Genomic DNA, 22646 nt, shown 5'->3' on the forward strand with positions numbered 1-22646 from the left:
ACAGTGAGAAAAAGGCATGCCCTGGGTGCTAGAGGTCCTTAATAATGGACGCTGCCTTTCTGAGACACCACTCCCTAAAGATGTCCTGGGTACTTTGTAGGCTAGTACCCAAGATGGAGCTGACTAGATTTACAACCTTCTGCAGCTTCTTTCGGTCTTGTGCAGTAGCCCCTCCATACCAGACATTGATGCAGGCTGTCAGAATACTCTCCACAGTAAAACTGTAGAAGTTTTTGAGTGTATTTGTTGACATGACAAATTTCTTCAAACTCCTAATAAAGTATAGCCGCTGTCTTGCCTTCTTTATGACTACATGGATGTGTTCGGACCAGGTTAGATCCTCAGAGATCTTGACATGCCAGAATTTAAAGCTGCTTACTCTTTCCACTTCTGATCCCTCAGTGAGGATTGGTATGTTTTCCTTCATCTTACCCTTCCTGAAATCCACAATCAGCTCTTCCATCTTACTGACGTTGAGTGCCAGGTTGTTGCTGCGGCACCATTCCATTTGTTGGCATATCTCACTCCTGTACACCCTCTTATCACCACCTGAGATTCTACCAACAATGGTTGTATCGTCAGCAAATTTATAGATGGTATTTGAGTTATGCCTAGCCACACAGTCATGTGAACAGTGGGTAAGCACACACCCCTCAGGTGTACCAGTGTTGATTGTCAGCGAGGAGGATATGTTATCATTAATCCGCATGGATTGTGGGCTTCCGGTTAGGAAGTTGAGGATCCAATTGCGAGGGAGGTACAGAGGCCCAGGTTCTACAACTTCTCAATCAGGATTGTGGGAATGATGGTATTAAATGCTGAGCTTTAGTCGATGAATAGCATCCTGACGTAGGTGTTTGTGTTGTCCAGGTGGTCTGAAGCCATGTGGAGAGCCATTGAGATTGCGTCTGCCGTTGGCCTATTGTGGCAATAGGCAATTTTCAATGGGTCCAGGTCCTTGCTGAGGCAGGAGTTCTGTCTGGTCATGACCAACTTCTCAAAGCATTTCATCACTGTCGATGTGAGTGCTACTGGGTGATAGTCATTAAGGCAGCCCACATTATTCTTCTTAGGCACTGGAATAATCGTTGCCTTTTTGAAGCAAGTGGGAACTTTCGCCCATAGCAGTGAGAGGTTGAAAATGTCCTTGAGTACTCCCACTAGTTGGTTGGCACAGGTTTTTAGAGCCTTACCAGGTACTCCATTGGGACCTTCTGTCTTGCAAGGGTTCACTCTCTTTAAAGACAGCCTAACATCGGCCCTGGTATGGCGCGTGGCCAAGTGGTTGGGCTCATGATCTGAAGGTCGTGGGTTCGAGTCTCGGCCAAGGCAGCGTGTTGCGTCTTTGAGCAAGGCACTTAACCACACACTGCTCCAGTCCACCCAGCTGAAAATGGGTACCAGCAAATGCTGGGGGTTAACCTTGCGATAGACTGGCATCCTATCCGGGGGGGGGGGGGGGGGGTGCGGGGGAGGGGAGACTCGTACTCTCAGTCGTTTCATGCCACAGAAACCGGCATAAGCACTGGCCTGATGGGCCACAAAGCTCGGGACAGACTTCTTAAAAAAAACATTGGCCCTGAGATGGAGATCATAGGGTCATCAGGTGCAGCAGGGATCTTCACAGCTGTAGTTGTGTTCTGCTTTTCAAAGTGTGCATGGAAGGCATTGAGTTCATCTGGTAGTGAAGCATTGCTGCCATTCATGTTATTGGGTTTCACTTTGTAGGAAGTAATGTTTTGCAGACCCTGCCAGAGTTGCCGTGCATCCGATGTTGTGTCCAACCTCGTTCGAAATTGTCCCTTTGCCCTTAAAATAGCCCTCCGCAAATCATACCTGGTTTCCTGGTACAGGCCTGGGTCACCAGACTTGAATGCCACAGACCTAGCCTTCAACAGGCGACGTACCTCCTGGTTCATCCACGGCTTTTCGTTTCGGAATGTACAGTAAGTCTTTGTGAGCACACAGGTTTTAATGGTGTCGATAACAACTACAGCATACTCATCCAGGTTCGAAGGTGAGTCCCTGAATACAGTCCAGTCCACCAATTCAAAGCAGTCTTCTAGGAGCTCCTGTGCTTCCCTTGTCCATACCTTCTTGGTCATCACTGCTGGTGCTGCAGTCCTCAGTCTCTGCCTACACTCAGGGAGTAGAAATACAGCTAGGTGATCAGACTTCCCAAAGTGAGGGTGTGGAATAGCACGGTAGGCATTCTTAATGGTGGTGTAGCAATGGTTCAGAGTGTTGTTTCCTCTGGTATTACAAGTGATCTGTTGATGGTAGTTGCTTAGTGATTTTTTTCAGACTGGCCTGGTTCAAATCTCCCAAAACGATGGTGCGCTGTTTCGTACATGTTGATCCCATTGCTCAGATCATCTAAAGCCCGCTTGACATTGGCCTGAAGTGGAATGTAAACTGCTACCAAAATGACCCCAGAGAACTCCTGTGGTAGGTGAAAAGGACAGCACTTTTACTACTAGATATTCCAGGTCTGGTGAGCAGATTTGGAACAGCACTGATATATTTGTGCACCAAGAAGAGTTGACCATGAGGCATACTCCTCCACCTCTGCTTTTGAGAGACTCTATAGATCTATCCTGATCTATCCCATAGATCTGGATTGCTGCATCTGGTTTGGAAGGGGTTTAACCAGGATTCCATGAAACAAAGGACACATGCGATCCTAATGTCCCTCTGATTCAAAAACCTAGCTCTGAGATCATGGATTTTATTCACCAGAGACTGCACGTTCGCCAGGAAGATAGTTGGTATAGGGAGTTTAAAACCCTGTTTCCTTAAACGCACTTGTAACCTCACTCTACACCCGTACTTCCTCCAAGGTGTCCTATGTGGCCGCTTCCAATCACAAGCGGTATTTCCGTCGGTTTTAAGCAGCGATAGTTCGTTTAAACACATTTTGTGTGCAGCCCCCCTGGCCACCCTCAGGGTCGCTCGGCTCGCTGTCGTCTAGGGAAACAGCCTCGGCCCCGCCAAACTGGGTAATTCGTTTGTGTGGATGCTGTGTGAGGTACCCCACCCCGCCCGAATAACAGACAATACACTAGATGCAATTAAATGATTTACAGTTTATAGATATTACTGGAACTATATAATTAAAAGAGAATAACATATAAAAGGAAAATAAAAGGCGCCACACTTATCAAAGTTCAATCTCTTCGTGCACAAAAACCGTTGGAGCTCAAGGACCTTCTTCTTCACCCTGCGACCCCCTCGGACCACCTCGACCGGCCGCCTGGGACCAACAACGGTGGTCGACCAGACGCTCCACACGAGTCCGTCTCCGTCTCCTCGCCGAATGTCCCGCTCGGGGTCCGACCCCGTTAGCGGACTCACAGCACCTGGTCCATCCTCTGTCTCGCTCTCCCGCCTTCTCCTCCAAAACCCCGCGCATACAGTATCTTCAAATACACCAAAACCATAACAACTATCCCCATTGGTTAATAGCACTTTCTTATCACCCTCTAAACCACAATAAGCTGCTAGCGCAAACTTTCTCAGCGTTAAAGCACAACAAAGCCGCATTCCCCAGATTAACATAACAAAAACGCCATTTTAATTAGCCTCCGCAGTAACATAAAAATCGAAACCCCCTTACATGTGTAACAAGCAACGCTTCATTCTTGCCATCAGAAAATTGTTTGTTTGAGCCAGAAACTTTGTTAATGCTGTATGGGAACACTGAGCTGGATCATCTAACAGCCAGCGGGCGACCCAAATTTGCAGATCACCTGCTCTCTTATGCTTCTTGCAAAGTCACAGACTTAATCCTCTAACAGGTACAGGAAGATGGGTGAGGCCCTACGTAATGTGAGGCTTTCCAAATGTATGTGATCAGCCTAGTGGCCTTGCCTGGTGGAGAAGTCCTTTCCCCAGCTTTCCCCTTCGATGGTCAGCTGCAATAGTCAATGTCAGCACCAGCTGAAAAGCTGTTGGGATGCTGTGTGATGTTTTATTTTATTGTAATCAACATTTTAATTGAAATTAAGCATTTTTAGCAATCTGAGCAACACATCAGTAAAAAGGATGGAAAGCTGGTTGAATATACAGAGCCTGAGTTGAACCCAAGCATATTCGTACCCCAGTCTCGATATGTTCTGTCCTTTATGAACATTGCATTTTATATTTTGTGGATTTTGCTAAATAAACCTCATGATTTTTTTCCTTGACCATTCTATCAATCCGTGGTTTGGCACCAGCATCGATGACTTCTTCAAAAGGCGATGTCTCAAATAGGGAGCATCCATCATTAAGGACCTCCATCACTAAGGACAGAGCATGCTATCAGGGGGCAGGTGCAAGAGCCTAAAGACATGCACTTGATGTTTTAGGAACAGCTTCTTCCCCTCCACTTGTCAGAATTCTGAATTTTCAGTGAAACAACCATGAACACTACTTCACTAATTTTGCTCTTTTTGCACTACTTAATTAATTTATTTCACGACATATAGTTGCTAGAAAGTTTGCTAATCTTTTGCAATTACCTGGTTTTCTGCATTAGTTACTCATAAAATGTGGTCTGATCTTCATCTCCAATGGTGCTGGCAAGTTTATGAACCCTGTGGAATTTTATCTATTTCTGCATAAATATGACCTAAAATGTGATTAGATCTTCATGCAAGTCCTAAACCTAGATAAGGAGAACCCAATTAAATAAATAACACAAAAAACATTATACTTTTCATTTATTTATGGAGAAAAATGATTCAATGTTACATGTGTATGTTGGAAAAAGTATGTGAACCTTTGCTTTCAGTAATTGTCGTGACCCCCTTGTACAGCAATAGCTTCAACCAAACATTTCCGGTAACTGTTGATCAGTCCTCCACATCGGTTTAGAGGAACTTTAGGCTATTCCTTCTTACAAAACTGCTTCAACTCTGGGATGCTGGTGGGCTTCCTTGCATGAACTGCTTGCTTCTGGTCCTTCCACAACTTTTCTATAGGATTAAGGTTAGGGCTTTGACTTGGCAATTTTAAAACACTGATTTTCTTCTTTTTAAACCATTCTGTTGCTGATTTACTCTTGTCTTTTGGATCGTTGTCTTGTTGCATCATCCAGCTTCTATTAAGCTTCAGGTGATGGACTGCTATCCTGACATTTGCCTGTAAAATATCTTGATACAATTTTGAATTCCTTGTTTGCTCAATGATTGCAACTGTCCAGGCCCTGAGGCAGCAAAGCAGCGTCAAACCATGATGCTGCTTCCACCATGCTTCACAGTTGGAATGAGGTTTTAGTGTTGATGTGCAGTGTCCTTTTTCCTCCAAACATCACAATGTGCATTCCTGCCAAAAAGTTCAACTTTTGTCTCGTCTGTGCACAGAACATTGTCCCAGAAGTGTTGTGGAACATCCAGGTGGTCTTTTGCAAACTTGAGACATGCAGAAATGTTTTTTTTTGGAGACCAACAGTTTCCAACGTGTTGTCCTTCAGTGAGCACCTGTCTTGTTTGGTGTTTTTCTTCAGAGATTTTAGCAAGTTCTAGAAATTTTTGCAGGTCTTTTGCTGTTCCTCTTGGTTTCTTTTTCACCTCCTAGAGGTTTGCTAGAGCTGTTGGGGAAGGTTTAAACTAATTTGGCAGGGGTATGGGAACCAGAGTGACAGGGTTGAGGATGGAGCAGTTAATATACAACTTTATACAATGTGTGGTGAGACTGTGAAGAAGGACAGGCAAATGATAAGGCAAAATTGCAGTCAATGGGATGAGTTCAGGTGTAACAGGGGCCCAAAATTGAAAAGGGTGATGAACACAGGACTAAGGGTGCTATATTGGAAAGCACATAGTATGCAGAATAAGATAGATGATCGTGTAGGGCAGTTAGAGGTTGTCAGGTATAATGTTGAGGGTATTACTGAGTCATGGCTGAAAGAAGATAATAGTTGGGAGCTTAACATCCAAGGATACACATTGTATCAAAAGGATAGGCAGGTAGGCAGAGGGAATAGAGTGGCTCTGTTAGTAAAAATAAAGAAATTAAATCTTTAGAAACAGGTGACAGAGGATTGGAAGATGTAGAATCCTTGTGGGTAGAGGCAAGAAAGTGCAAGGGTAAAAAGACCCTGATAGGAGTTATATACGGGTCTCCAAACATTAGCCAGAATGTGGGCTACAAATTGCAATTGGAGATAGAAAAGGCATATAAAAAGGTACAGTGCCTATAAAAAGTATTCACCCCCTTGGAAGTCTTCATGTTTTATTGTTTTAGAGCATTGAATAACGGTAGATTTAATTTGACTTTTTTGACACTGATCAACAGAAAAAGACTTTCGTATCAAAGTATAAAAAGGTCTCTACAAAGCGATCTAAACTAATTACTGGATTGGATGTTATTTAATACCCAGATTTGATTAGAGAGCTTAAGGTAAAGGAACCCTTAGGTGACGCTGATCATAATAGAATTCACCCTGCAGTTTGAGAAGCAGAACCTAAAACTGGATGTATCAGTATTACAGTGGAGTAAAGGGAGTTACAGAAGCATGAGAGAGGAGCTGGCCAAAGTTGATTGGAAGGGGACCGGGATGACAGCAGAACAGTACTGCTGGAGTTTAACAGTAGTTCAATAGTTGCATTTAATTTCTGAGAACTGTATACAATATACAGCCTGAAATTCTTGTTCCTTGCAGAGATCCATGAAAACAAAAGAGTGCCCCAAAGAATGAGTGACAGTTAAAAAGGTTAGAATCCCAAATCCTCCTCCCACATGCAAGCAGCAGCAAAACAATGACCTACCTCTCCTCAACCAAAGAAAAGCAACAACACCCTTCACCCATCAAGCAAGCAATAGCAAAACCTCTAAGAAAAATCATGATCTGCAGTTCAACAAAAGTTATCATTCACCCCGATAATTTGAATACCATAGGCTCTCTCTCCCTCTCTCCCCAATAAAGGGAGAGAGAGGAGAGAAACCATTCTTTAGGAAGGGTTAGTCAAGGGAACACATACCAGTCCTCATCGAGAGATCAGCAGTGGGAAGGGTGAGCAGTTTCAAATTTCTTGGTATCAACATCTCTGAAGATCTATCTTGAGATCAACATATTGATGCAATTACAAAAGAGGCATGACAGTGGCTATATTTCATCAGGAGTTTGAGGAGACTTGGTATGTCATATTGAATGATGGCAACTTGCCTGACTTCAAGGTCACACTTGCCCTACAGACTGCAGGAATGATGGGAGCAGGGGACTAGCCATGACAAAGGAAGGGAGATGTTTGCTGAAACATTGAGTTGGCTGGATACTTCTGTACTGAAGAAAAGGCATGCCAGGAATGAGCGTAGTGATTTGGAGAGTCAGTATGTAAGCTTTGGTATACAATGAATTTCCACAAAGAAAACTTGTAAAATTCTGATGCACTTACGGGTCTCAGTGCCTCTGTGGTTTTGGAAGATCTTCTCCACTGAGCTGTGCTGAAGGAGACCTAAAATATGTTAGATCTGCATACTATTTTCCTTTGTGTTACATTGAAGAATAGCAAGGTGGTTCTTCTCAATAATTTCCATTTAACATTATTTTTACATTTTAGTATTTCGGGATCTTCTTGGCCATAAATTGGAATAAAAATACATTTTTATGTCCCAACAATGGCAACTATTCAAAATTACAATGTTGACTTTGAGATCATGGATTTTAACAGGTGGTGTATAACTTGGCTCTGTCTTTTTCTTTACAGCAGTAGATATACTTGCCAGAATAAATTTTAATTCCAGATTGGCATTACATGTTCTGCTACTTGTACAAAAATAGTAATGTATTATAAAGGCAGTTGTTGTACTGTCAACAGAGTTATCCAAGACAGAAATGGATCCCTTTATCCATTGAGTAATCACTTGATCATTGAACACTGACTTAGACTAATTTTCCACTAATTCTCTGTAAGGAGTTAGTACATTCTCTCTGAAGCCATATTGGGTTTCAGTTTCCTCCCACACTCCGAAGACTTATGGGTTAGTAGGTTAATTGGCCATGTGGTTGTAACTGGGTGGTGCATGCTTGTTGGACTGGAAAGACCTGTTACTGTGCCGTAATTCTAAAAAATAATAATTAAGCTCACTATTCACATGTGTTAGAGCAAAGGTTTTAAGTGAAGAAGAAAAAGGATAGAAATCAGCTCCCCTCAATACTACCATAAATGCACACTAAAGGCACTGTACAGTAGCTGATTTAATCTGTCACCTGCATGTCTTTGGAATGTGGAAGAAAACCAGAGCCCCTGGATAAAACTGACACAATAACGTGAAAACTTCATACAGGCAGTGCTGAAAGTTGTGACTGAACCTGAATCACTGGAATGGTGAGGTTTTGGCTCTACTTGTTGTGCCAACTCAAATGTTTATCAGAAATCAAATAAATTACTTAGCTTTTTTGTTTCATTTGTGAAGTATCTATTGGAAAACGACGAGGGAGACTTGGAGCTCTTTTGTACCCCACTGATGGGCAGAATAAAGAAGCAGTATGACCCAGACTGAATGGGATTTGATAAAATCAGAGTATTTTATTGCTGAGAACTGTAAACTAATGCTACCATACATATGCTGATGGATCAAAAAAAAAAGCCAGACATTCAATGTTTAATAGTCTAGTACATTTTACAGAAGCACAGTTCTTCCTCGGCACCATCTCTAACGTATCAAATACGCACTTGATATAAGATTTTCTCTGAAGCCTCTGTTAAAAAATAATTTGTAGAAATAAATATACAGATAACTTTAAAGCCTGGGCAAAGATACTAATTAAATTTGATGATTGGAAAAAATGGATAACCATTTATGTTTTGAAGAATTCTTTTTAAACTTTTTGAATGATGAATGAAACAAGGTTCTGTGTATTCTGTCCAGTCACTATCTCAATCCATGGTTGGGTAGATGTTTTGGAAACAGTTCTACCATAATAGTTGAGTACAGGATATTGGCATGAGAAAATCTTGATTTATTCTCAGCTTTTATACACTGGAAATATTTAGATTATGTCAGCAGGGAATTCACTCAAGTGTAATTGATAATTATCTCGACTAACAGAATAACAACTGTAATGTTGATTTATTATTTTATAAATAAAATAATTAATATGAACTCCATCTGCCTTAGAAGCTTGTGCCTCCATTTCGTACTATCATGATTTTGTAAGTTATTCATTGTAAATATTTCTATTTGGCTTGAATTTGATGGAATTAGCAAGCTGCCCGCACTGTCCATTCCCCTGCTTGATAAATCTGTTCTTATCTCAAGAATTGGTGACCATGGGCGAAAGAGCTGAAGAATAGTTTCGGCCCAAAATGTCGGCTGTTTACTCTTTTCCATAGATGCTGACTGACCTGCTGAGATCTTCCAGTATCTTGTGTGTGTTGCTCTAGAGTCTTGCTGATCGAGTTACAAGAAGATAATCATTCTAGGTTACGGGGCCAGTGAAGAGTATGCTGTAAGCTATTGAAGGTAGCTTTCAGTTCTTGGAGTCATAAAGTCATGAAGTATTTAAGTGCTATATTCATCCCACCATGACAATGGCCCCCCATCTTCAATTATTTGGCCCATAGTCTTCTATGCTTAGGTAATTTAAGTGCTTGACACTTCTTAAATGCTGTTAGTGACTTGGTTTCCGCTACTTTCTTTGACAATACATTTCAGGTACTGGGTGAAAGAGATCCTGATTAGTCTCTTGCCCCTTGTCCTAAATCTATGTGCTCTAGTTTTATTCACCTGCAATAAGGGGATGTCTGTTGAGTCTATCCTATCTGAACCCGTCATAATCCTTTACACTCAGTAGTGTCCTCTCTTCAGCTCCTCCACTCCAATGAAAGCAGACAATCTCTCCTCCCAAGCGAAGACGTTCGACCTCGAAACCTAGACTCTTGTACTACTGGAAGCATCCACTCCACATCCACTCTATCCAAGAATGTCAGTATCTGGTAAGCTGCATTGAGAACCCCCTTTATCTTTCTGATTTACATTTAAAAATTGCTACTCATATGTTAAATCAATCATTCCTGGTATCATTCTTATGCCTTGCCTCTAACACTATGGGCTGTTACCTTGTTTAGCGAAATGTGGTGCCAAATCTACAGCAGATATACCTGTAGACGAATAAAGAACTATTATAATGCTAATATTTCCTTTACAACAGAGTCAATATAAGTAAAAATAATGTGGCCCATCACGTGGGAGCTGATAAAAGCAGACATGCATGCTTGTTAGCAAAGACTTAGCAGGCTTTCTTGCGACTAGTTTCATGCATGCAATCAAAATTACAGGCAATTTTAAAAAGAAGAGTCATTGAATTACAATTGTGGCTGCAGGAACATTGAGATTCAAAACCATTGTTGATTGCAGAACGCTTTAGGTTTCATATGTGGAATCAAAAGAAAGGGAGTCCATCTCAGCTTAAGTGGCTGAATTGAAGAAATTGTCTGAACTTGCCAATGTTGCACTGAGATGATTAGTTTGTAGAATCTTACAAGAAAGCATTCAAAAACGGCTTCTAACTGAAGCACAGCTCACGTTGAAAAGAACAGTTGGAATCGCTGCAACTATGGAAACAGCAGACAGGGGCACAATTGAGTTGCAATTACGAATGAAAGTGAGCGTGAACAAAATTGCACCTTCTAAACAGAAACCTGTCTGGCTGAACAAATTGTGTTACTGATGTGTCGGGACTGACATACACCCGACCAATACAAGTTTAAAGGTGAAGCTTGCAGAAAATGCAACAAAGTAGGACATATACGAAGAGCATGCTGGGCAGACAAAAATAAATGAATGAAAAAAAGATTAAAAACAAGTCAAGTTGGTTTTTCAAAAAGAGCACAAATCTGCAAGCAGTTAATGAAAAATCTGATAAAGATGAGAGTGACAAAAAAAATCAAAAAACACAGGATAAGATATTAATACCATTTGAGCCTTTGGGTTGTGAGCACTTGCTCAAGACTGCCTTGATGTTGGGAGTGACACGCAGGGGTTTTCAAGTGGGCACCCACCTTCCTTGATGGTGTTTCATGATGCTGGAAATCCAAGCAATACACACAAAATGCTGGAGGAACTCAGCAGGTCAGGCAGCATCTATGGGAAAAAGTACAGTCGAAGTTTTGGGCTGAGACCCTTCAGCAGGACTGGAGAAAAAAAGAAGAGGAGTAGATTTAAAAGGTGGGGGAAGGGGAAGAGAGAAACACAAGGTGATTGGAGAAACCCTATGAGGGAGGGATGAGTAAACAGCTGGGAATTTGATTGGTGAAAGAGATACAGGGCTGGAGAAGGGGGAGTCTGATAGATGAGGAGGCCATGGAAGAAAGAAAAATGGGGGTATGCACCAGAGGGAGGCAATGAGCAAGCAAAACAAGTTTGAATGGCCTTTCAAAGATACTGAATGGCCATACTGCCATATGACCATATGAAGATACTGATACTGATGGTAACGTTAAAATCACAACAGATCCTGATGGCCCATTCCTCTTGGCTACTGAGATCACTGGCGTTGCCCACAGGCTCTACACAAACTCGGAAAAAATTCCATCAGCTTCTGTGCAATCTAGCTCACTGGCTACTTTGTCACGAATGGCATAAAGAACTGGATGGACTTTGCAAAACTTGGGTGTGACATTTTCATCTAACACTATTTTACCCTTGACATGTTTGAGTTTTTCTGTGCCATCCTTGAGCACTGCTGTGGCGTCATCCAGTACCTTTCACAATTTGTTTTGGGTTCACTATTGCAGAAGATGTGGCATGCAAATGGAGAATGGATCTCCAATCAAGTTGTTGTAGTCTCACCCATTCTTGGCCCCACAATGCTGGCCCTCCTGTTTTTACCACATAGAAGCCCAATGTGGCTTGTTGATTGTTGTATTTCATTGTTACAAAAGTAATCCCCAAAGGAGTTATTTTTTTCTCCATTATAAATTCTTAGCTGGATATCTGCATCTGCACTCTGGCAGAAAGATATGGACCAGTTGCACCAAGGCTGCCCAAGCACTCAGTGTTACCTGGATGACATCATTGTTACCAGTAAGGATGACAAGGAACGCCTCCAAAATGTTAAGACTGTGTTAAAAATATTAGAAGATTGTGGGCTCAGAGCACGATACAACAAGTGTGAATTCTTTAAATCAAACATTATTGTGGTTATACCATTGATGCACAAAGATTACACAAGTATGATGAGAAAATTCAAACAGCAGTGGATGCCCCAAGGCCAAAGGATGTATCACAGTTGCGGTCGTTTTCAGGATTTGTCAATTACTATACCAGCTCCTGCCAAACCTGAGTACTGTGCTCCACCCTTTGAACTGGTGACTGCAGATGGAGAAGAAATGGCAACTGGCAAAGCAGTGTGAGATGGCTTTCCAAAAGGCAATGAAATTGATGATGGCTGACACTGCACTCAAATATTATGATCCACATTGTCCAATGAAGCTTGCCTGTTTTACCTTGCCTTATAGCATAAGTGCAGTCATGTCTGATGTTATGAATGATGCAAGTGAACACCTTTGCATCACATTCCCTTACCACTGCCGAGAAAAATTAAGCACAGATTGACAGAGAGGCCTTGAGTCTGGATTGGGGTGTAAGCTGTTTCAACCTGTATTTGTATGGGTGAGAGTTTACCCTCATTATTGATCATCAACCACTAGTGTCATTTTCAATCCACAGAAAGGTGTTCCAATTACAGCAACAGCATAAATGCAGAGATGGGCTCTGTTTCCTGGTGAACACAATTACAAGGTCGAATTCAAGATGACAGCTGCTCACGGAAATGCTGCTGGATTGTCCTGTTTACCCTTGGAAAAGGAAATGCCTGAAAAATTTACAAAGGAGGACACTCCTATTGATGTATTCCCTCTAATGCAAATCGAAAATCTCCCTATTACATCAGAAATGAACAAAGGGAAAGCAGAAAACAACCCACACTTTCTCAGGTCTAAAATGGCCACCAAAAAATGGCTGGAATGTGTAGCAGCAGTTCTATTTCTCCCATCTTTACCACCACTGGGATGAACTTGCCCTTGAATGGGGTTGCCTTATGTGAGGATTGTGAATTGTTGAGCTGTCCAAGCTGAGAACTAAAGGGTTGGAGGAGCTACATGCTCATCATCTACGTATGTTCAAAATGAAAGCATTGGCTCAAACCTTTGTCTGGTAGTCTAGGATAAATCAGTAAACCAAGCAACTTGCCATGCACTGCTCAGGATGCCAACATGTCCAGAAGATGCCAAGAGCAGTGTCTCTCCATCCTTGGCCTGCATTGCCCTGGCAAAGGATTCATGTGGATTTTGCCAGACCATTCATGGGCCCAAATTTCTTAGTAGTAGTGGATGTAGCTACAACGTGGCCACAACTATTCCCAATTTCTTCCACTACAGTCTCACACACTGTTGATGTGTTGAGAAACCTCTTTTCAAAGACTGGTGTTCCAGAGCACTTATTCAGTGACAATGGACCACAGTTTATTGAGGAAAAGTTTCAGGCATTTCTGAAAAAGAATGGAATAAGACATACTACATCTGCACTATACCACCCAGCTACAAATGGCTTGGCAGAAGGTTTGTTCAGAGTTTAAAGAACACACTGTGAGCATTGTCAAAGGAGCACACTGTACTAACACTGAATCAGAAGCTCGCCAATTTTTCATTTGCATATTGCAATGCTGCACACTCCACAACCAACAACTCACTGGCTGTGCTGTTCCTGGGTAGTTCCCTGCACTCAAGGTTGTATCTCCTCAAACCCAATCTCAGAAGGAATATGCAGGACAAATAGCTGAGACAAATTGAGGACTTCTCAAACCATGAGTTTCAGCGTTTCATTCCTAGGTAAGCAATCCTGGCAACAGATTGCAGAGGTGATCAAAAGTGGGTACTTGGGAAGATTAAGGACAGAACTAGACACGAGGAAATCTGCAGATGCTGGAAATTCAAGCATCACACACAAAAAATGTTGGTGGAACGCAGCAGGCCAGGCAGTATCTATAGGAAGAGGTACAATCGACGTTTTGGGCCGGGACCCTTCGTCAGGACTAACTGAAAGAAGAGATAGTGAGAGATTTGAGAGGGAGAGGGGGAGATCCGAAATGATAGAAGAAGACAGGAGGGGAGGAGTGGATCGAAGAGCTGGAAAGTTGATTGGCAGAAGGGATACCAGGCTGGAGAAGGGAGAGGATTATGGGACGGGAAGCCTGGGGAGAAAGAGAAGTGGGGAGGGGAGCCTGGAGGGTGGAGAGCAGGCAAGGAGTTATAGTGAGAGGGACAGAGGGAGAAAAGAAAGAGAGAGAAAAAAAGGGGGGGGAAATACATAAAAAAAATATATTAAATAAATAAAGGATGGGGTGTGAAGGGGAGGAGGGGCATTAACGGAAGTTAGAGAAGTCAATATTCATGCCATCAGGTTGGAGGCTACCTAGACGGAATATAAGGTGTTGTTCCTCCAACCTGAGTGTGGCTTCATCTTGACAGTAGAGGAGGCTGTGGATAGACGTATCAGAATGGGAATGGGATGTGGAATTAAAATGTGTGGCCACTGGGAGATCCTGCTTTCCCTGGCAGACAGAGCGTGGGTGTTCAGCGGAACAGTCTCCCAGCCTGCGTCGGGTCTGGCTAATATATAGAAGGCCGCACCGGAGGCACCGGGCACAGTATATCACCCCAGCCGACTCACAGGTGAAGTGTCGCCTCACCTGGAAGGACCATCTGGGGCCCTGAATGGTGGTGAGGGGAGGAAGTGTAAGGGCATGTGTAGCACTTGTTCCGCTTACAAGGATAAGTGCTGGGAGGGAGATCAGTGGGGAGGGCTGGGGGGGACGAATGGACAAGGGAGTCACGTAGGGAGCAATCCCTGCGGAAAGCAGAAGGGGGGGAATAAAGATGTGCTTGTTGGTGGGATCCCGTTGGAGGTGGCGGAAGTTATGGAGAATTGTACGTTGGACCCAGAGGCTGATGGGGTGGTAGGTTCAGACAAGAGGAACCCTATTCCTAGTGGGGTGGTGGGAGGATGGGGTGAGAGCGGATGTGCGTGAAATGGGAGAGGTGTGTTTGAGAACAGAGTTGATGGTGGAGGAAGGGAAGCCTTTTTCTTTAAAAAAATGAGGACATCTCCCTCGTCCTGGAATGAAAAGCCTCATCCTGAGAGCAGATACGGTGGAGATGGAGGAATTGCGAGAAGGGGATGACATTTTTGCAAGAGACAGAGTGGGAAGAGGAATAGTCCAGGTAGCTGTGAGAGTCTGTAAGCTTATAGTAGACATCAGTAGATAAGCTGTCTCCAGAGATAGAGATAGAGACAGAAAGATCTAGAAAGGGGAGGGAGGTGTTGGAAATGGACCAGGTAAACTGGAGGGCGGGGTGAAAGTTGGAGGCAAAGTTAATGAAGTCAACGAGCTCAGCATGCGTGCAGGAAGCAGCACCAATGCAGTCGTCAATGTAGCGAAGGAGAAGAGGGGGACAGATACCAGTATAGGCTTGGAACATGGATTGTTCCACAAAGCCTGTGAAAAGGTAGGCATAGCTGGGACCCATAGGGGTGCCCATGGCTACACCTTTGGTTTGGAGGAAGTGGGAGCAGCCAAAGGAGAAATCGTTAAGAATAAGGACTAATTCCACTAGACAGAGGAGAGTGGTGATAGAGGGATATATTGGGAAGATATATTCTATATATTGGCGAGACCTGACACAGGCTAGGAGACCATTTCGCTGAACAACTACGCTCTGTCCGCCAGGGAAAGCAAGATGGCCAGTGGCCACACATTTTAATTCCACGACCCATTCCCATTCTGATATGTCTATCCACGGCCTCCTCTACTGTCAAGATGAAGCCACACTCAGGTTGGAGGAACAACACCTTATATTCCATCTGGGTAGCCTCCAACCTGATGGCATGAATATTGACATCTCTAACTTCCGTTAATGCCCCTCCTCCCCTTCACACCCCATCCCTTATTTATTTATTTAATATATTTTTAATGTATTTTTTATTCCCCTTTTTTCTCTCTCTCTTTTCTCCCTCTGTCCCTCTCACTATAACTCCTTGCCTGCTTTCCACCCTCTGGGCTTTCCTCCTCCCTTCTCTTTCTCCTCAGGCTTCCCGTCCCATGATTCTCTCCCTTCTCCAGCCTGGTATCCCTTTTACCGATCAACTTTCCAGCTCTTAGATACACTCCTCCCCTCCTGTCTTCTCCTATCATTTCAGATCTCCCCCTCCCCCTCCTACTTTCAAATCTCTTACTATCTCTTCTTTCAGTTAGTCCTGGTGAAGGGTCCCAGCCTGAAACGTCGACTGTACCTCTTCCTATAGATGCTGCCTGGCCTGCTGCGTTCCACCAGCATTTTTTGTGTATGTTGCTTAAGGACAGAACTGGAACATTCTACATCGAGGAGATTGCATCTGATGGCATCTGGAGGTGACACTTGATTAGTTGAGGAAAGCAGAGTCAATTGTTAGAGAAGGAAGTTGTCCAGAATTGTCAGAACCACTTCCTGCAGTCCCAGAATCAACTACAGTCACCGTGGAGGAGGGCTCAGAACATAAGAGTGTTTCACAGCCACAAGTTTCTCCTGCCAAACAGTGTGACCCCGATCCTAATGGGGTAGGAAATCCTCCACAGAAACCCAATCTTTAGGCCTAAATGGATCAATTCAAAATTTACTGTGTTGTAGATGGCTAAGTTTATAGCTAAGCAGGAAGGAATGTTGTTTATTTAATATTTCAGTAATATTTGAATAATATTGTAAATATATGATTTGATTAAGCATTCTTTGTTGTTTACATAATTAATCACAGCTTATATTTAAAAATACATGAATGGCATACGTCATCACACCACGACGTTCGGGACCCACTGAAGTAAAAACAAACTAGTCACGTTCATTGAGGCTCCTGTATTTTCCTTTCAATTAGTTTCTACAGTTACAAAGTTTAACAAGAAGGACTTGAAAGGACAATCTATGAGGTGAGATTGTACCTCTGAATTATAGCTGGCACTATAGCTTACCAAAGCAACATATTGAACAGCAGACTACATGGATGAGCTTGTTCATCTGATGCTAATAAAGCTCAACTGAGTATTTTTACAAACCGTAGAACTTTGGCGTTGTGCAATACTAAAATATGTTAGCACTCAATCTTGAAGGATCAGGAATATCTTTCCAGCTCCAGATAGCATGCAATTTGATGTTGCGGCATTTGCTAAGCTTGGCAATTAGCTTGCCAATTCTTCACCACCAGTTCAGGTGACACCTTCCGTGCATTTTTGTTGGTGTTTCACTCTGGGAGTGCTGCCCCCCCCGCCCCACTCCTTTGCTTGCATTGGTCCTAATTGGCTACCTGTTCAGTTGACCTTCAAATTCTATTGGCTTACATTTCTTTGGCGCTTAGGCGTTCATAGATGGCATCTATTTTGATATGTTTGTTTACAAAATTATCAGAAGAGAACCATGCTTCTAAAAATTCTTCTGCTTGCTTCATGTTTGATGTGCCAGAACTTCTGTCGTGTCCCACTTCAGGTGGTGGTCTTGGTCTTCATGTACCGAGAACAGCGACAGTAGATCATGCCTCTGCACTGCCAGTTTGTGATCCTGATCAGGTCTGAGGCAAGCGAATGGGGGGGTGGTGTGCTATATAAATACGAACACTCCCAGAGAGAAACACCAACAACTGCGCTCTGAAGATGTCACCTCGACCGGTGATGAAGTGCCTCTGAGCTAATTGCCAAGCTCGGTGAACACCGCAACATCAAACGCTTCAACCCAAGCTACCAATATTCACCACCATCCTAAGCAAGCAACTTGTATGTGAGGTGCCTGGTGCCTTTGCCTTTCTGGTGGTAAGAGTTACAGGTTTAAAAATTGCTGACTATCTGGAGTACATTTGGTCAATGGTACATTTATTCGTCTCTGTAGGTTGGTAGTGGAGGGAATGAATATTTAGGCTGGATGATGGAGTGCTGATCAAGCAGTTGCTTAGCCCTGGAATGTATTGGGATACTTCAGAATTGTTTGTGCTGCATTCATCCTGACAACTAGGTTATGTTCCTGACTTCTACTTTGTAGATTGTGGGAGGGTGTTGGAGAAGTGCCCACTCTATGAGTTCTTGTAGTTATAGTGTTTTATTTGGCTGGTCTATTTCAGTTTCCGGTCAATCGTGACCCCCCAGAATAATATTGGTAAATATCTCAGTGATGGTAATGCCATTTAATGTCATGGTTAGAATTTCCATTTGGACATGATCATAGCTTGAAACTTCTGTGACACAAGTGCTACACTGCTTTTTGACCACCAGTTTAACTGGCAGCGCATTCCACTGAGCAGTGCAAGAAGTCAATATTAGAGAAACATTGAGACTTAGATTAGATGTGAGGCTGTTGGCCATTTGCTGATCAGGCTGAGATCAGCCAACACTATCAAACTATTGAATACAGAGATTTTTTTTGTCTACACTGGGTCTTTGATACTTGAATAAACAAATGGAACCATTGTGGAAATTCTAGTAATCACTTATACTTAGTTACGGTATTTATTTCTGGGTCTGTTTATTCCATGGTCTTGGGTTTTAATGGAGTTTAGCAGTATGCACAGCACTGTCATCTGGTGAAGGGGGGTGAAATTATATTGCCTGAAGACTAGAAATTCTATAATGTTGCACCATATGTGCTAATTTTGTTAAGTTTGCTAGCAATGAGAGAAGATAGAATGCAAAAACTTCCTCTTTAACCCTATAGAAACATAGAAATTAGGTGCAGGAGCAGGCCATTCGGCCCTTCGAGCCTGCACCACCATTTATTATGATCATGGCTGATCATCCAACTCAGAACCCTGCACCAGCCTTCCCTCCATACCCCCTGATCCCCGTAGCCACAAGGGCCATATCTAACTCCCTCTTAAATATAGCCAATGAACCGGCCTCAACTGTTTCCTGTGGCAGAGAATTCCACAAATTCACCACTCTCTGTGTGAAGAAGTTTTTTCTAATCTCAGTCCTAAAAGGCTTCCCCTTTATCCTCAAACTGTGACCCCTTGTTCTGGACTTCCCCAACATCGAGAACAATCTTCCTGCATCTAGCCTGTCCAATCCCTTTAGGATTTTATACGTTTCAATCAGATCCCCCCTCAATCTTCTAAATTCCAACGAGTACAAGCCCAGTTCATCCAGTCTTTCTTCATATGAAAGTCCTGCCATCCCAGGAATCAATCTGGTGAACCTTCTTTGTACTCCCTCTATGGCAAGGATGTCTTTCCTCAGATTAGTGGACCAAAACTGCACACAATACTCCAGGTGTGGTCTCACCAAGGCCTTGTACAACTGCAGTAGTACCTCCCTGCTCCTGTACTCGAATCCTGTCGCTATAAATGCCAGCATACCATTCGCCTTTTTCACCGCCTGCTGCACCTGCATGCCCACTTTCAATGACTGGTGTATAATGACACCCAGGTCTCATTGCACCTCCCCTTTTCCTAATCGGCCACCATTCAGATAATAATCTGTTTTCCTATTTTTGCCACCAAAGTGGATAACTTCACATTTATTCACATTAAATTGCATCTGCCATCAATTTGCCCACTCACCCAACCTATCCAATTCACCCTGCATCCTCTTAGCATCCTCCTCACAGCTAACACTGCCGCCCAGCTTCGTGTCATCCGCAAACTTGGAGATGCTGCATTTAATTCCCTCATCCAAGTCATTAATATATGTTGTAAACAACTGGGGTCCCAGCACTGAGCCTTGCGGTACCCCACTAGTCACCGCCTGCCATTCTGAAAAGGTCCCGTTTATTCCCACTCTTTGCTTCCTGTCTGCTAACCAATTCTCTATCCACATCAATACCTTACCCCCAATACCGTGTGCTTTAAGTTTGCACACTAATCTCCTGTGTGGGACCTTGTCAAAAGCCTTTTGAAAATCCAAATATACCACATCCACTGGTTCTCCCCATCCACTCTACTAGTTACATCCTCAAAAAATTCTATGAGATTCGTCAGACATGATTTTCCTTTCACAAATCCATGCTGACTTTGTCCGATGATTTCACCACTTTCCAAATGTGCTGTTATCACATCTTTGATAACTGACTCCAGCAGTTTCCTCACCACCGACGTTAGGCTAACCGGTCTATAATTCCCCGGTTTCTCTCTCCCTCCTTTTTTAAAAAGTGGGGTTACATTAGCCACCGTCCAATCCTCAGGAACTAGTCCAGAATCTAACGAGTTTTGAAAAATTATCACTAATGCATCCACTATTTCTTGGGCTACTTCCTTAAGCACTCTGGGATGCAGACCATCTGGCCCTGGGGATTTATCTGCCTTTAATCCCTTCAATTTACCTAACACCACTTCCCTACTAACATGTATTTCCCTCAGTTCCTCCATCTCACTGGACCCTCTGTCCCCTACTATTTCTGAAAGATTATTTATGTCCTCCTTAGTGAAGACAGAACCAAAGTAATTATTCAATTGGTCAGCCATGTCCTTGCTCCCCATAATCAATTCACCTGTTTCTGTCTGTAGGGGACCTACATTTGTCTTTACCAGTCTTTTCCTTTTTACATATCTATAAAAGCTTTTACAGTCAGTTTTTATGTTCCCTGCCAGTTTTCTCTCATATTCTTTTTCCCCCTTCCTAATTAAGCCCTTTGTCCTCCTCTGCTGAACTCTGAATTTCTCCCAGTCCTCAGGTGAGCCACTTTTTCTGGCTAATTTGTATGCTTCTTCTTTGGAATTGATACTATCCCTAATTTCTCTTGTCAGCCACGGGTGCACGACCTTCCTTGATTTATTCTTTTGCCAAACTGGGATGAATGGGAATAGATATGGATACCAGCATTTGTTTTTGCTCCCTACAATTATCCTGTGAGTTGTTTATAAAATTATGAGAGGCAGAGAGTCAGAATCTTTTCCCTAGGTTTGAAATATCTAATATGAGAGGTCATGGGCTTAGGGTGGGGAGGAGGTGGTGTAGTTTAAAGGAGACATGCAAGGCAAGTTTTTTGCACAGAGTGCTAGGTGCTTAGAATGGGCTGCTTGGGGTAATGTTGGAAAGAAATATGATAAGGGCATTGAAGTTAGATAGGCATATGAATAAGCAGGGAATATAGGCATTTGGATCACATGGAGGCAGAAATTTTTTCGTTTAACATAATAATGTACACAGCATAGACGTCACGGGCCAAAGGGCCTGTTCCTACAGTGTACTGATCCATGTACCCTTGTACCTATCAAATCCTCTGTCTCTGGCATTGTCCCAATCATGGATGATCATTTGGCCACCCCTTTGCCTCAGCTACTCATATGGTGACATCCTCATCATTCTCAGTGTTCTAAAATGTAGCCCATTGTAAGGTTTTGATGTACTAATGCATAGCATTCCTCCAAATGTCACTGATGGTTACATAGTATCTATCCAGTTTCGAAATATTAATTCTGTTCCACATTTCATATATGCGACCTAGCATACTGAGAATCTTCAGCATTTTTCTTTTTTTTAATTGTGAATACAGTATGTAGCTGCTGTTGGCAGTTTCTAAGGCTCTTGTATAGTGTATGTTTTGCTTACAATGTTGTTTATTTTCCTTTCATTTGGAAATTTTTGCTCAAGTTTCATTCATTGCTTGCTCACTCTTTAAAAACCGACAAAAAGCCAAGAGGAGGACTCAAGAAGGCCTTTTACATTTGGGAGGCTATAACTCGTGAGATGTCGCACCAGTGTCAGTGGACTGGATGAGTGGAATAAGTTTCCTAATGTTATAAAACTGTAACTGGCATTGCAGCTGTGGAGAAGTTGCAGGGAATGTCAGGGCAATTCGGAAAAGAGAAATTGGGCTCTCGAGAGTCCTGGGTATCCTCATTCATTCATATCAGGAGAGGTTGGTCAGACTTGGATCATTTTCTCTGGAGTGTCGAAGGTCGAGGGGAGACCTGTTAGAAGTTATGAGGAAATTGTGAAGGGCGTAGAGGTTTAAAGCGATGGGAAAAATTGAAGAGAGATTTGGGGAGCACGATTTTATACAATGTTGTGACAGGTGCCCATGGAATACACTGCCAGGGTGCTGGTGGAAGCAGGAATGATATTTGCATTTAAGAGGTATCTAAACAGACACGAACATGAATATAAATTAGGGGTATTGATCATGCTTAGGCAAGTGAAATTAGTTTAATTTGGCTTCATGTTTAGCACAGGCATCGTGGGTTGAAGTGCCCAACGTTTTGATATACAAGATTGATTCCTGGGGTAAACAACAGGAATTCTGCAGATGCTGGAAATTCAAGCAACACACATAAAAATTGCTGGTGAATGCAGCAGACCAGGCAGCACCTCTTCCTAGAGATGCTGCCTGGCCTGCTGCGTTCACCAGCAATTTTTATGTGTGTTGCTTGATTCCTGGGGTAGCAGGTTTGTTAAATTAGGAGAGATTAAGCTGCCTTCAACTGTACACAATAGTATTTGAAAGCATGAGGTTGGAGATGCATTTATATGGACATGAGATATTAACTTTGTTTTTCCATACATGCTGCCTGATCTACAGAGTATTTTTCCTTTTTATTGTAGATATAGAGCTGCTGTTGGCAGTTTGTGAGATTCATATGTGGTTATGTTTTGGTTACAATCACTTAGTTTTATTTCCAATTAATTGCTCATTTAAATAGACAAAATTCTT

General features: G+C 42.8%; 1 protein-coding gene across 4 annotated transcripts in view; it reads left to right on the forward strand.

Annotated features, from left to right (window-relative positions):
• The window catches only part of vwa8 (von Willebrand factor A domain containing 8), a 481708-nt gene that overhangs the window by 74110 nt on the left and 384952 nt on the right, over nt 1-22646 (forward strand). The window lies entirely within an intron of this gene.

Source organism: Mobula birostris, chromosome 6 (genome assembly GCF_030028105.1).
Source record: "Mobula birostris isolate sMobBir1 chromosome 6, sMobBir1.hap1, whole genome shotgun sequence".
Classification (NCBI taxonomy): domain Eukaryota; kingdom Metazoa; phylum Chordata; class Chondrichthyes; order Myliobatiformes; family Myliobatidae; genus Mobula; species Mobula birostris.